We start from the raw sequence: 16,766 nt of genomic DNA on the forward strand, positions 1-16,766 counted from the left end.
CTATATATATACTTTTTAACAGAGAACTTTACATTTTTTAATCACTTAAATGTTTCTTTCCTCTATAGCTCCTACTTTCCATTTACCACCCACTGCCTACCACTCATTTTCCTCCCTTATAGTCTCTGGTATCTATACATATCCTGTCTATCATGTATTCATATCTCTCAATTTCTGCCGTAAGGTGCAGACATTCGGTACATACTGAGTAGGGATATACACTGTGTATTTTTCAAATTCTAGCTCACTTTACTGAACATTAAGTCTTCTATATTCATCCATTTTGAATCAAATGATAGAATCTCCTTGTTTCTAATAACTCAGTAATATTCCATAGTATACATATGTGCCAGTTTTGCAACCCAGTCATCAGTTTTTGGACATTTAGGTTGGTTCCATATTTTAGCAATTGTGAATAATGCTGCAATAAACATTAATGTGCAAGTGTCTTTCAGACTGAGAGTTTTTTTATCCTTTGGGTAAATACTGAGGAATGGGATTACTGGGTTATATAGTAGTTCTATTTGTGAGTATGTGAGGGACCTCCATATTGTTTTCCACAGAGTTTGATTTAATTTACATTCCCACCAGCAGTGTAAGAGAGTTCCCTTTTCACTACAGTCTCACTAGCACTTGTGGTTCTTTATTTTTTAGATCCTAACCATTGTAACTGGGGTTAAAAAGTATATATTTTCTTTAAGATTTTTTTCTGATACTGTGTTAGTATGTGTGCACACATGTGAGACAGACAGACAGAGTAGGGGAGAGAGAGAGAGAGAGAGAATGCACTCTCCAATAGGGTGTGAACACACCTCAATTCTTTTTCCTTTTATTCTCCATCTTGGACATAAACATGCATGCCCAGCATGTAAACCACCAGAGCATGACCTGAACCCTTGTGGGCAATCTGTTTTAGATACAACTGCTTCTGTATAGCATTTAACCACTGTGCTCTGGGGCAGGCCTATTATTCATATTTTCTAAAATGGAATGGAATTATTGTAAGCACAAATTTTTGCACTGTTAAACTAATAAGAAATAATTTGTGTTTTTTTAGTAATAAGGACTGTTTTGAGTCCATATAATGGCTTTTTTCTTTTTCATTTTGAGCAAATCACTTTATGCATCATCCTCTTTGCGTACTTTCAAATTAAGGTAAACACATTCAAACTAAAACTTATCTACCCTTATTTTCCACCACCAAAATACTCTTGAATCTATGATGGGCCATAATAGAAGTATGTGATGTGAGTGTACAGGCATATTTAAATGTACCTTATGAAGAACTCATTGGCAATTCAATGTTTTACCTACTCTCAAGAAAAACTATAGTAACCAAAAGCTTATTCTGGTTTATTGTTATTACTACTAATACAAATAAATGATAAAAGCAAGTGCTCATTATATTAAACGGCACTTCATAGTATAAAACATTTTTTATGTACTCGTTGCTGTTTTAATTCTGTCAGTATAAGCTAGCAAATGTGAAATACGGAATAAAATACGCATTAGATTAGCTGAGCACATGACTTTAAGATAGCTTTCTATTGCTTTAATAATGAAGTCCAAGTGTCTTGCCATTGCATGTAGAACCTTTTGCAGTTGGCTTGCACTCTGCCTTTGCAGTCTTCTCTTCTATTGTGAGTCTCCTGAAAACCATTGTTCCAGCCTCTGGAGACAATTCATCATACCCCAAAAGAATCATGTGCTTCCTGACATTTGTTCCATTGACCATCTTTTTTCCTCTGCTTGAAACAATGCTGTCTCTCCCTCTTAAATCAGCCCTAATACCATAAATATCAGGGCCTAGGGAAATTTTTTTTTTCTTTTTGCCTTTCCCAGTTCTTCAAAAGCATGTGTTAAGTGTCTGCTTCTGACTTTTCATAGTACACAGTAACAGTTCTTATAGCAGTTGTCATGATAGAAGATGTCTCTGTGCCAGTACTGTTGAAATGTCTTGTGGAATTTCTCTATGCTCACTATTTTGTCCCTTATCTTATAGCAGTCAAAGCAATCTTTTTAAAAACTCAGATAGGCTCATGTTATCTCCCTGTTAAAAACACCCAAAAAATCTCAATCCCTTTACTCTTCCGCACTCTCTGTATTTTGGTCATACTTGGCCTCATTTCATTACTCATAATCACTAATTTTTCCCATCTCAAGGCCTCCACACACATGCTTCCTTATTCCTGGAAGAATATCACTCATATCTCAAAATTCATGTGTCAGTTTAAAAGTTACTTTTTTTAAAAAATCAACAACTAGCTTGAAATTATTGGGATGAATAGGAATGTCATCATGCATACTTTACTAAGCATATACAATTAAATCAATTTGTGAAATCACCTGCTATACAACAGAATTTAGGTAATTTCATAATGAAGACACTCTAAAGGTTACTTCTTTGCATCAACAGGTGGTGTGGTGATTAAGACACTGGACTCCCACATGGCCAACTACAGTTCAAGTTCTAAACCCAACAGTTTGAAAATCACACTGGGCATGTGTGCGTGCATGCCCCAAATCCTGAGGATTCTGAGGGAGAAGGGGTTATGGCATGGCAATATCCCCTGGAGAGTTACATTTCACTTTCTCTCTCTCTGGTGAGCAAATGCACAGCACAGCAAAACTAAAAGCAATTGTATAAATAAATAAAAGAGATATAAAGTGAATAATAAAATTTTGTTTTAAATGACACAGTGATATCCCAGGAAAAGGTCCATTATCTGAATTTCAACAGAATCTATTTTCTTTTGTTTTTACTTTATTAAAATTCTGAGTTTATTTCACATGTATATTTTTGTCTCCCCACCATTTCCATGTGTGATCACCAAAACTACTGTGTTCTATCATAGCATTCTATACATACTTAAAACCAAGCAAAGGATGAAGTTCCATCTTCAAAAACTAAATAGGCATTTTGGACAATACATTCTTGGCAATGGAACCTGGACAACATTTACCAAACACAGTGGGAAAAATTCTCACTCTGTGTGATAAAAAGGACAGCCAGATATCAACTTACAGAAATGAAATAAGATGGAAAATTTGTAACAAACTAAACTATTTTCCTAAAGAGACTTCCTCCACTGCCAGAGATCTTGAAAAGATTCTGGGTCAGTCATCCAGAAGCAAATCTTCACGTAACTGATGAACTTGGCTCCCTCTTTGGGAAGAGAACCACCTTTTCCTATACTTGCTTGCATTTTTGCTTTAATGTCTTCTACAAAACTAGGTGCTTTTTTTTTTTATGATTCTTGACCTTTTGATCTTGGTGTTGATGGTTTTGAGTCTTTTCAATTCTGGTTTGATTTTTGTGCATTTTTGCCAGGAGTATGTTGTATAGGTTTCTTCACTGGAGATTCTCTTCTGTGTCTTCATCTTCAAAATCATCATCATCATCATCGTCATCATCTTCATCAGCAGCAAATTCTACTTTTTTCTTTTGAACTTTGCTACTACCTCCAGGGGCAGATCACTTTCCAGATATAGTTAAGAGTTTTACATCATCTTTCTCTTCCTTTTCTGACTACACCTTCCTACATAGTTACTAAGTGCTGTCCTACTAATATGCACAGACCCCAAACCTTAAGACTATAGGTGGTGTTATTTCAAAATTCCCAAGGGAAACCACTACCTGTACAAACATTTTTAATGTTGCCAGTGTTACTTTAATTGGACTGCCTTCATAATTAATTGCCTCTGCTTCAATAATATGCAATTCATCCTTTGTACTAGCCCCTACACTGACTGTTCTTAAAGATAACTGGTGTTCATTTTCATCATTATCCACCTTAAAGTGATAATCATTGTCAGCCTTTAGTTCACAACCAAAAAAAGAGTTCTGGAGCCTTAGGGGGCTCGTGTCCATGTCCATTGAATCTTCCGTGAAGTTGTGGCACATACTTAGGTGGATGAAAAGGCAGACAGAGGTACGTAACTACAGCTCCTGGAAACAGCCATACAGGACAGAATCACTGTGAAACAGAATCTATTTTCAAAGAACATATTTTTCAGTCAAACCCAAACTCTGACAATTGCACTAAATCAGGGAGGCTGGGCTCAAATGAAGTAGGAGAGGGCATATGGGAAGAGAAAGGGCATAAGAGAAAATAGAGTCTAGATATACCAGAGTGATCTGCAATTGGTGAACAAGTTAGTAATCCAGTGCTTTGAACTGACAATTGGAGACGAATCTCTTCAGTTTCCAAAGAAGTCATTTGTAACTGATCTGGTGTTGAACTAACCTCAGGCATAAGTCTCAGAGTTCTTCTCTACCTAGTGCTCTAGATGACCACATTCCCAATTGATCATAATATCCTCAAGATGAAACCTATTGCCATCCTTGCTCTCACATCTAGAAACTGAATCAATTGGCAGGGATCAAGTAAACTATGTTTGTGGAAAAGAGAACTTAACTGTAGAAACCAAAATAAGGTTAAGGCTGGTTACTTCTTCCCATTTCCTCTCACTTGACCTAATGCTGCTGACTTAAAGATCCCCATTATCCTCTCTAATAGCATCATTTATTTACTCCTATGTTGGCTGATCCACTTAAGGTCTCCTTCATGGGTACTGTATTTATCAGGGTCAAGCTGCAATCCTATCACACAATACAGGCGTGGCCAAGTTTATTATGTATGCCTATATGCTGATATGTTTGAACATAATGTTTGCATAAACATAAAGACTAGAGTCTTTAGAATCAAAATTTTTACACTGGAACAAAATACCAGGCTTGATGCTTTTTGTCATAATAAAAGAATAATCAACTAACATTAGTAAAGTAAAGAAAGCTATATATCTGTGTTAGGCAGGATGACCCAGTATCTCCACCTTCTGCTGTTACTTCTATGATTAAGTTGCAGTATGTAGCAAAGATAACAGAACATTCAGATATATTTAAGGACTTAAACCAGTTACTTTTAAGTTAATCAAAAGGAAGACGTTCCTGGATAGATCTGACTTAAGAGTTGGAAGTCCTTCAAAAGAGGTCCTAAGCCTTCCTTTGAGATCATAAATGCTCTCTTCCTGGCCACTTAAAACATACCAACATGAATTCTACATCTACCAAATGAATTTGCCAACAATCACGTGAACTTGGAAGAGAACCCTGAGCCTCAGATTAGACCCTATTCCTGGTCAAAAACCTTGACTACAAATCCCAAGTGGAAGACTCAGTTAAATTGTGTCCAGACTCCTGACCCATTAAAACTGTGAAATAATAAATGGTTACTATATTAAACTACTAGGGTTATGTGGTAGTATGTAAAGTTGAGCACAATCTTTGTCAGGGAAAATATGTAGTGTTCTTTCCTCCAAATTATATATGTATGTGTGTGAACATATGAGTAAACACATATGGATATAAATGAGAATTTAATATGTGTGGTGAACTGAATAGTGGCTCCTAGAATTATATGTCCATGTTCAAAACTTTGGAAAACGAATATTAACATTTCTGGTACAAAAGGAAATTTGTGAATGTCATTAAATAAAAGATCTTGATATAATATCATTCTGAATTTAGGATGGGTCTTAAATTCAATGGCTGACTATTAAAAAGTCTTAGGTACTATCCAAAAGTGTCAAAATGACTCTTCTGCATATTCTCCTTAAAGAGCTGCTTGGTTATTACAAAGTGAAAAATTCAAAATAAACTCTAAAGAGGTCTAGCCGATGGCACAATGGTTATGTCACTGGACTCCTACATAGTTGACCACGGTCCAAAGCCCAGACCTGGTGGCTTAAAATTCATGCCAGACATGTGAACGTGCATGCCCAGGATCTCAAAGAGAATGAAGGAGAAAGGGATTATGGCATGGCCATCCCCCATGGGAGCTTATTTCTTACTTTCTGTCTCTCTGTTTCTCTCTGCCTCTCTGGTGAGTGTATGCACCTTATAGCAAAAATCTCTCAAATAAATAAATAAACTCTGAAGGAAAAAAATAAAAAGAGAGAGAGATTTGAGACACTCTCAAGAAAGGAAGAGGACACTGTGTAGAAACAGACAATTTGAATTGTAGCTACAAGACAAGGAAATCTTGGGCCATCGGAGGCTGGAAGAGGCAGGGATGGATTCTCCCCTAGAACCTGCAGAAGGAGTATGGAATTGTTGACACATTAGTTTGGGAATTCTGGTCTTCATAACTACAAGAGAATACATTTTTGTTGCTTTAAGCCACCAAGTCTGTGATAATTTTCTATGGTAGCTCTGGAAAATGAATACTCTTTATTTGCAATGGTGAGGGGTAGATAGATACATAGGATCCCGATTCTATACTCCAGAAATTCACAGTCTAGTATAAAATTTATGATATGCATTTAAGTCAAGTAGGATGTAAAATGGCACAAGTCAAAAAGGGAGGTGTAGAGAAAAAAGTTGGTTTTGGTGTGAAAGGAAGGAAGATCTACTTCGGGCCAAAATAATCATGTAGATTTCCTAGAGAAAAATAATTGGCATAAAGATCTGGACATGAAAATATGTGAAAGGTACCTTCCAGCCAGGCACCTGTGAAATCCTGGCTTTTTCTGCAGAATGACCCAGCGCCTGATGTCCATTTTATGAGAAATTTTATAGGCTGTGAAAAAATGGAATTACAATGCAACTTTATTTGGGTGCAAATTTATTTTTAAATCCACAGTTTTTTCCTAATAGATTTTTCTATGAACTTTTTTTTTTTTTTGGAGAGGTTTTCACTATAGGGCGCGTGCGCTCGCCAGACAGAAAGGAAGAGATATAGAGACAGAAAGCGAGAAATCGCCCCCAGGGGGGATGGTCATGCTGCAATCCCTTCTCCCCCATTCTCCTCTCGGGATCTTGGGCACGCACGCACACGCGCCCGGCGTGAGTTTTAAGCCACCGGGTCTGGGACACGAACCGCGGTCGACTACATGGGAGTCCAGCGACATAGCCATTATGCTAACCACTTTCATACTAATTTCATGTAGCTTATCCATAGTAGAAGTTTCACCTTTTAATACGCTTTAATTTAAGGGTTCATATATTCTATGTAAATTCACAAGGTTATCTCAAGTTCTAACTATACCACTCTGTATAACTCTCAGAATAATTTTTCTTATTTCAAGAATTAGGAACTAAAATCTACCATAAGATGAAACATACAAAATGGAAAACTTAACCAATTTAATAGTGAGTTCAAGTTAAGATATAGTAAATGAAATAAAGATATATGTGTGATGTTGCATATGTATAGATAATGATGTCATGTACTGAACTTTGTACATTTAATGTTATATTTGTACTTAATTATAATTTTGCATTTGAAATGGTACCACGGCATATCATTTTATAAGCTAGACTCAACAAGAATTTGAGGATTCATTTTGATTATCACAGCCATCTACTATTTAAAATTAGTAAACTAATCATCCTATGAAAATTATATTCCCAAAATTATTATTTCTGGCGTAACCAATAGGAAAGAGAAAGCAACTTCTTGTAGCTTTATAAAACACGCAGGTGTCAGAACTAAAATAGAACTAGTCAGGAAAAAGATCTAATGTAATTATTGATTGCATCAATATATAAAAATCTATTTCATGATTGTATACTGTATGAAGGTGAAACTTTGATTACACTAGAAAATGTACATGTGCTAAACTAGTAATTTTGGTGTGAAACTCAATTGGTAAAGAAAAAAAAAAAACATGAAGTGTATATAGTGAGTACCTCTCTCTCCTTCTCTTTCTGTCTCTCTCTCTCTCACACACACAAAACAGCTAAATTTTAATATGCTTTTAGAGTCAAGCCGTTAACTTTCCTATTTTAGTTTCTTCATTAGTGAAATGAGATCAAGTACACACACAGACACATACACAAGAGCTCTTCATTAGCACACAAAAACATCGTGCAGAGGAAATGAGATAATGTGTACAAATGCGTTGTAAATTCTAACTCATAACTACACTTAATGATGAGAGATAAAGATGGCTCCATTTTAAAAAATCAACAATATTGACTTGTTTCCACACTGATGAATTTTCTGGAACAGTAAACAAATGGCAAATCCAACAGAATCATATATCATGTAGACTACATTCCTTCTTGAGCATCAGTTGAAACCCTAATTTGTAGTAATATACATAATACTTGGCAGGAAGTTGGAGAAATCAATGAGTAGAACTAAGGCCCATGGTATAACCCAGATAAAACTGGACATTTTCAACCCCACTTTATTATTATTTACTTATTTTTTAGAGAGAATTTTGCTATAGGGTGTTCTCTTTCTCTCCCTTCAAAACTTTCTTGTCTACTTGGGTTTCATGGGTTCATTCACTCCTTGGTGATTTTCACTTCCTATTCTTTTCTGGTCTTTTATTGTTTTCAATCTGTGTCTCTTTATATATTTTATTTTGAACAACCTAAACTCTATCTCTTGTACTATTCAATTTTGTGTTTCAAAAACTTACGCTGTTCATCACAAGAATGGATAATTCAGAAGCACAAGATTTCCTCCTTTTTAGATGTTAAGTATGTAAAATACTTCTATTATAATATACAGACATATACAGATGGCTTGGGGAGGTGATTTATCTGTGTCAACCTTATCTTCCTTAAATCCAAATGACAACCTGGAAGTCAGGAAAACTAGTCCTTGCAGTTGTAGATCACAAAGTTCATACATTGAAGGACATTCATTTTCCCCAGCCCCACCCACAGAATGAGACACCTGGCTCTTATCCAGTGTTTATGTTTTCCCATTCAAAAGTCATTAGAGGGACTAGCAGTTGGCATAATGGCTATGTCACTGGACTCCCATGTAGCCCACCACAGTTCGAGTCCTGGACACAGCAGCTTAAAATCACGCCGGGTGCGTGTGTGTGCGTGCCCAAGATCCCAGGAAGAGCTGGAGGAGAAGGGATTAGCTGTGGCCATCCTCCGCCCCGCCCAGCAGAGGAGGCGTGACAGCGGCAAGCACCACGGGCCTCCTTTCAGTGAAGAGGGTGGGGGACTGGAAATCAAACCTGGGCCTCCCGCGTGGCCCCAGCCTGCCCCCCGCAGCACACAAAACAAAACAAAACACACAGAAAGAAGTAGAATGAATATACTAGGTATTCCCCTTTTGCTTTCTTGGATCCACTTCCCACCCTTCTCTTTATGATTTCTTATTAGCAAGCTCTCTTAACATTCAGGCCTAGTGGTGGCAAGAATGCCCTGTTGTTATTCCCCTAGTACTGCATTATCCTCTCCTGGTTTCTGTAAACTAATTGCCCTTGAAATGTGGTCAAGAGACTTGCTGGGATCCTGCAATATTTTCAGAGAATATATGAGATCAAATTTTTACTCAGGATGGTGTTAAGATGTTATTTACTGTTTCTTTTAAAGGTGCTCCCAAGAAGGAAGCCTTGTTTTTATTTTTGAATAATTATTTTATTTAACTTTATTTATTTATTTATTTTAGTTTGATCATAGAGCCAAAGAGGGAAAGTGAGAAAGAAAGCCAACCGGGTTTGGGACTAAAACCACAGTTAGCCATGTGGGAGTCCAGCATGTTTAATCACCATGCCACCTGCCAGCCCCAGGATGTCATTTAACTTTTCTACAGATTGACTGCACAAGTGACTATACAGCTATTGTCTATTAAGCCAGATATTAAAATGGTTTACAAAAATGTAAAACAGTGCAGTCTTTCTTCTAATTTTATTTGAAAAATACAGTTATTTCTCATAAATTGGGCTTATATGTTAGCAGATAATAACTTTATTCATTTTAAAGTAAAATATATATTATTAGAATACTCAGAAATAATACCAAATATGTTGAATATGATTAGGTAACCCATATAACCTCATGGAGTCTCTTAAGATTCAACTGTCTTAAGCACCATACCATCAGCTTGTCCAAGGCTCTTAATATATTTTAAGAGTATAAAGTAGGACTAATGAGTGGCATAGTGGTTAAAGTTGCTGGGTTTCACATGGTTTACTGAGCAGTTTGAATCCCAGACCCAGTAGCTTGAAAAAGACATTGGGCACCTGTGTTTGTGTACTTAAAATTCCAAGAAAAAAATGGAGGGGAAGGGATTTGTGGCATGGGCATACCTGCTGAGGAGTGATTTCTCATTCCCTGCCCTCATCTACCATCTCTATCCAGTGAGTGCACATACCCTAAAGCAAAACTAAAATAATTAATTTTTAGAAAAAAACAAAAATGTGGAGGTAGAGTTTTTGTGTATACAGTTATATCTGTTAATATCATGAGTCACTGGACTATAAGTTGTATGTGAAACCAAAATATTAAATGAGACTATCAAATAAAATAGAATGTGTAAGAAATAGAAGAGGGCAGAGGATAGTTCACAAAACATGTTCCAATATTTAGAGAATGAAAAGAGGAGGCAAGACAGAAAGACAAAATAACACAAAACAGCATGTGAGTCGAAAGACACGTAAGGCCATTGCGGGGCCTCCAAAGTCTACAAAAGGAATTTTAATAATCTGATGATGAGTGAAGTAAACAAGGAATAAGAGAATGAATTAGTCCTGATGGTCTCTCAAACGAAGTCATTCCTCAGGCATCAAAGGAAATAAAATAATGTTTAGTGTATAATCTTAAAGAAGGTTAGAGAGCATGTCCTGATTCTGGTCAAAATCACTGTGCATTGAGGAATTAGCTTTATGAAAGGTACTCTAATGCAGAAAAAAGCTGGGCTCCTGGTTTATCACTGTCACCTAGAAACTAGACAAAACCATTAGACAAGAGATCAAATCTCTGTGTTCCTCGATTTCCTCATCTGTAAAGTCATGATGCTGATATTATCAAACCTACCAAGTAGGTTTGATAATAAATTTAGGTTCACAAGGTATTTACTACACTACCTCAAAGACAGTAAAAGCTCAACATACTAGTGTTGTCACAGTCATCCCCCCTTACTCACAGGTTTGACTCTTGTGGTTTTACTTTTCTTGGTTTCAGTTACCCAAAGTCAACTATGCCCAAAAAATATTAATCAGGAAATTCCAAAAATGAACACTTTATAAATTGTTTTAAATTATATGCCATTCTGAGCAGCATGATAATACCTCCTGTAATCCCACTCTGTCCCATTAAGAACAAGAGTTTTACCTCTGCTTAGCATATTGACATTTATGCACTACCCACCCATTAGTAGTAGCCTTGTCAGTTATCAGATCCACTGACACTATATTTCAGTTCTTACAATCAAATAACACATAATTTACTTAGTAATGGCTCCAAAATGCCAGAGTAGTGACAGTGGCATATTTTTATTATTGTTTAATGTATTATTGTGGTTATTAATCTCATACTGTGCTTAACTAATAAATGAAGTGTTATGGGGAAAAAAATAGTGCATGTAGGGTTCAGTACTGTCTACAGTTCAGGCATTCACTGGAGTCTTAGAAATATCCCTGATGGGGCCAGCAGAAGGTATAGTGGTTATGTAGCTGGATTCCCACATGGCTAACTGTGGTTTAAGCCCTGGACTTGATGGCTTAAAAATCATACTGGGCGCATGTGAGTGCATGTCCAAGATCCCAAGAGGAGAGTGGATAAGGGATTGTGGTGTGACCACCCCCCCTGGAGGGCGATTTCTTGCTTTCTGTTCATCTGTCTCTTAGGCAAGCACATATGCTCTATAGCAAAAAAACTCTAAAAAAAAAAAAAAAAGATGGGAGAGTTAATCCTTCCAAATTTTTTCTAAAACATCCATTATAATAAAATATTGTATCTTTTATGGACATTTTTTGAATCTTCTAGTTCGTCTTTTAATTATAAAAGACTTAAACTATTTGGTTCTACGTGTTCGTGCCATACTTATACAGCATTTACAATCCTGGAAGTTAGAAACTGGGATAGTAGATCTATGCCCTCAAATCCTAGTCTCCTCTCTGGTAGTATATCTAACTGGTGACAATTAGGCAGCTATCAATAAAACAGAAACTTTGATGTTATAGAAAACAATGGCAGCCCTTAGATGGAGAATAGTCGTTCTCAAATTTTAATGCATGTTTTAAATCATTTCCGTGGGAATCAACATTGGCAACAAAGGCCACTGTTATGTAAAACAGAAGTCAGCTTTACCAAGCCAGATGGTTAATTTGTAACACGGGAATATAACAAGGAGGAACTGGTTTAAATAACCCTTGAAAACCCTTGATAATGAATTCAAGTGGACTGAATCACTGGGCTCAGTTCCAACTGTCTGTCAATGCTACTATCTGTAGCAATAACATTATCAACCACAGGAGGAAGCACCATTAATTGCAAAGTATCTAGAAAGGTAAATATTGCAACTAAAAAAAAAGGGGGGAGTAAATATTTCTTCACCAATCAGGATAGTCTGAGTCAAGAACTTTGAGGTAATGTAAATAAAGTTATAGGAGGGGAAGCAATAGGAAAGAAGTGAATTTGCGTAAATTCCCAGAGCAATAGGAACAAAACTAATCCAGATTAACTCAGAACACCTTCAAGTCAACATTGTGGAATGTCACTTTGCATAGCATATAATCCCAGCTTTTTCTGATTTGAGGGCTAAAAGGTTTGAGCTCTAGAGACTCCATAAATTACTCAGTCTCACATCAAGTTATTGACACAGTGGGGACATGAATCTTGGTACTAGGACTTAAGATGGTCTAATGAGATTTATCTGGATCTACTATTCCCTAAAGGACATGTTGGATCCTGTCCTTAGGGAACCTCTTGAAACAACTATTTCAATGTTCTGCGACCTCTTATGTCACAGAATTTAGACTGAGGTGGGACATTAACATTCTCTTCCCTAAAGGGTAAAAATTAGCAAAAGTTCTAAAGTGAGGAAATAACCCCTCAAGACACAAATACACATGCACACAAACACATTTCATAGTATATTGCTATTCAAGCAAGACATCAATATCTCAAGGTTCTATTCTTGAAGCTACAATTTTAAATGTGTTATGACCTGGTGAAATCTCACTTTCCTCATACCTCAATTCTCTTAGGTATAAAATGGGTTTAATATGACTGTCTCAAAAGGGTATTATGAATCTAATTAATCCTGTAATTATGAGAAAGTATATTACAACAAAACCAATTTCCTAAGAAGGAACACATTGCCTGTAAGGCTTCATTAACTTATGTATTTTTTCTCTTTCTTTACTTATTCATAAGAATTTATTGATTTGATTAAACTAGTATAGCAGTACCCATATTTTAACAAAAACTAAAAGAAAAAATGATGTGCAAACAAAATAAACTGTTCATATTGAAATTAAAAAAAATGCATATATGATGACTGCAGTAAGCTATATAGCCCCAGCTGGGTACTACTTTATAATATGTTATAATATGTTCATTCTACTCACTGAGGTTTATGCCTACAGTCAGACTTGGGTTCATGTACAGGTATACATCAGCTGTGCTTAGCTATTGGATATATTTAGACTAATTAAGTTCATTAGCAAATCAATTAAATGGGGGGAGGAAGGCATAGAAAGCAACCATGGATACAAGAGACAATGTAGGAGGAGGGTGGGACATGGCAGAGGGTGAAGGATAGGGAACCAAGGATGGCGAAACAAAAAAAACAAAGTATATAAGACATAAGAATTGGGAAATTATTTGCTGATAACATGTATGTTGATGTGCTTGATTGAGCCAATACAGTGCATTTTGGATGGGAAATTCATTTGTATGCTGTAATGATGTATAGTGAATTAATGAAAAAATAAATAAATTTAAAGAGAAAAAAATATGTATATTTATCTATTGGAGAGTAAAATATCCAATATTTCTGTGGAAATTCCCTATCATGAGAGAAATATTTTTAGAAATATGAAAGATGAGCACTCTAGCATTTGTGACATAAGTTTGTTTACTTCTACCACATTTTGAAGAAAATTTTGTTTTCTCATTGCTGACAAAATTATCTATAAATGTCATCAACAACCTCATTATCTTACTTTGGATGACTAATCCATAATATAAAGAAGAAGGCACACTTTTCATTAGTTTGGCTATTAGGGAAGATAGTTAAATTGATAATGTTTTTTTCTGAATATTATTTGTCAGAAAATGCTTAAATCACTCCCCACAGTCATTCAAAATGCCAACAAGACAACTTCATCCCTATGATTATGGAGTACAATCATACTAGCCCAAATACCATTGTTTGTTCATTACTGGTGCTCTCAGTGGGCTCTCCTGGAACATTCCTGCACAGCAGGCATTGTTCTGTGCCTCCAGCCATGATTTAATGGATAAAGCTGTCATGACAGGCTCTGCCTGTTGTCAATGCAGCATCCAAAGGTGGCTTCCTTCTCCTGTGAAAACATATCTTGAACCCCAGATCCATTGTCGATGCTCCATGAAGTCATTAAAACCTAAAGGGCAAAATTTGGCCTGAAAATTTTCATATTCTCAAAATTGGCTGCAATGAATGTTGCATTAGTAATTCTATAAAGAGATAGTAGTCTAAATAAAGAATATGAATTACTCTTAAATGCATTGAACTGCACACCTCAGCCTTTGTGCCCTCTTAGGATATGTTTAACCATATTGTCAGGATTTCAGGTGACAGGTCTCTGAGTGATTCAGACAGCCAGCTGCAGACACATGCAACTTCCAAGTAAGCCCTCTACACCTGGTTCCAAATGTCCCTGTGCTTGCCACATCACTCCCTCAATTATGCACAGGGGATTCTTAATTTGTATTTTGACCTATTCATGAATCACCACCAATGCCAACACAGAACTCTTACTACTTTCTGAAAGGAATTCCTGTGTATGAGTTAAAGACGAGGGAACTTTCTCAATCATGCGTCCCCCAAATAGGGCATTCTTCAGTAAGTTTCTATTTTTTCGATTTTCACAGTCTCACTCAACTTTCTCATTTCCTCAGCTAGAATTCTACAATTGAATCAATCAGGAGTTCAATGTTTGCATCTTTGTTAATGGGTTACTTAAGCAGAAGTTCTTATAATATCAGTCCCTAACCTGAGTGTACAATTGGAACATCCTAAATATAATTCTCACTTAAATGTAATCCCACCAACATATACTAACTGAACCTAACAGAACTGAGGCATGAAATCAAGAGGGACCCTTCTCCATATACTATTGCTACAAACAGGAGATAATCCAGTGATTCAACTGAAAGATAATGGTTGCTTGGAGCAGGATAATAATAGTGGAGATGGAGAGAAGTGGCTGGATTCTATATATATTTGGAGGTAAGACCAGCACCATTTACTAATGGGTTGGATGTGTGAGAAAGAGACGAGTCAAATGTAATCTCCATGTATGTGGCCTGAGCTACTGCAAGAATGCACCTGCTATTCATTGAGATGTAAAAGACAATGGGAATAGAAGATTTAGGAAGTGGAAATAAAGATTTTTCTTTTCCTGAAACATGTGAAGTTCAAGCTGCCCATGAGGTATCTAATTTATCAATGAGATGGGATAAAATCACCCCAAAACTGAAAAATTATCAAAGATCAGTGACTGAGTCTTGAGGCACTATTACATTGAAAGACTGAGGACAAGTGTAAGCTGCTACATAAGAGATCAAGAGAGAGCACTGAGTGACATACAAGAGAAATAAAGAGGGTGTGGAGCCCAAGTGAAGGCAGCAGAAAAGAATAAAAGAGACAATAGGCAGATGAGTAGATAGGATAGAACATGTCTAGAAAGTTCTGTTCTGACTAATTTAGTTTTCTCAGTGAGGTGGACAAAAGATCATCATCTGCACATAAAGTTAGAAGAGTAGGAAATTTTAGAGGTACAAGTAGAGAGACAAAGACATGAAATAGTGGTCTAGGAAAAGGAAAGAATGAACTGACTAGTGAAGTACAGTATAATTGTTTTCTTGAATCACAGAAAAATGTTAATTTAAAGCTAATCAGCCAGATTCATATATAGAATCTTGGGTTGGAAAACAGACTACAAAAATATGCAGCCAATAAAATATTTATACACAGTTTGTAAAAATATCAAAGCTATTAATACTCTAAAACTCTAATGTTAAATAGAAAATAAGAACAAAAATCACATAGATGAGTTTAAATGTGGGGTTAAAAATAGACAAATTTTTTTTTTAGGTTTTCGAAAGCATTTGTCCACATGTAAACAGTAACCATTTTAAGGGATGAGATTCTTATTTTTTAACACCTTTCTGTACAAAGCTTTTTTACTTGTATAATGAAAAAAATGACTCAATATACTTTAATAAAAAACACTAAAATGCTCTCAGAGAATTGCAACAACTATTTGAAAATCTGTTTGTTTTTTTTTTTTTTGGAGAGGTTTTTTTATAGGGCCCGTGCCCTCCCCAGTTTTTTTATAGGGCACGTGCACTCGCCAGAAAGACAGAGAGAGACAGAAAGCGAGAAATCACCTCCCACCGGGGATGGCCACACCGCAATCCCTTCTCCGCCATTCTCCTCTTGGGATGTTGGGCATGCACGCACACACATCTGGTGTGAGTTTAAGCCACCTGGTCTGAGACTCAAACTATGGTTGACTACATGGGAACATGGGAATCCAGCGACATAGCCATTAAGCCAACTGCTGATCCCAAAATCTTTAAGTGCTACCTATGTAGCAAGCATTTTAGTCTAAACTAGCAGGTCAATGCTCTTTGAAGAAGAATTGCTGAATCCTTTGCATCTGAAACACTTTGACCACTTTAATAATGCATATTCCAAGCTCCAATCAAGAAAAATTGAAACAGAGTCACTAGATGTGAAGCTCAGGTATATGTATTTTAAATAAATGTTCAGTGAGGAATTATCTGTTCTTTTCAA

The 16,766-nt window shown here is 36.3% G+C and overlaps 1 pseudogene; it reads right to left on the reverse strand.

Annotated features, from left to right (window-relative positions):
• Positions 1-3,071: 3,071 nt before the first annotated feature.
• LOC102477462 (nucleophosmin pseudogene) lies at positions 3,072-3,904 on the reverse strand (annotated as a pseudogene).
• Positions 3,905-16,766: the final 12,862 nt, after the last annotated feature.

Source organism: Tupaia chinensis, unplaced genomic scaffold (assembly GCF_000334495.1).
Source record: "Tupaia chinensis unplaced genomic scaffold, TupChi_1.0 Scaffold146769_1, whole genome shotgun sequence".
NCBI lineage: Eukaryota > Metazoa > Chordata > Mammalia > Scandentia > Tupaiidae > Tupaia > Tupaia belangeri.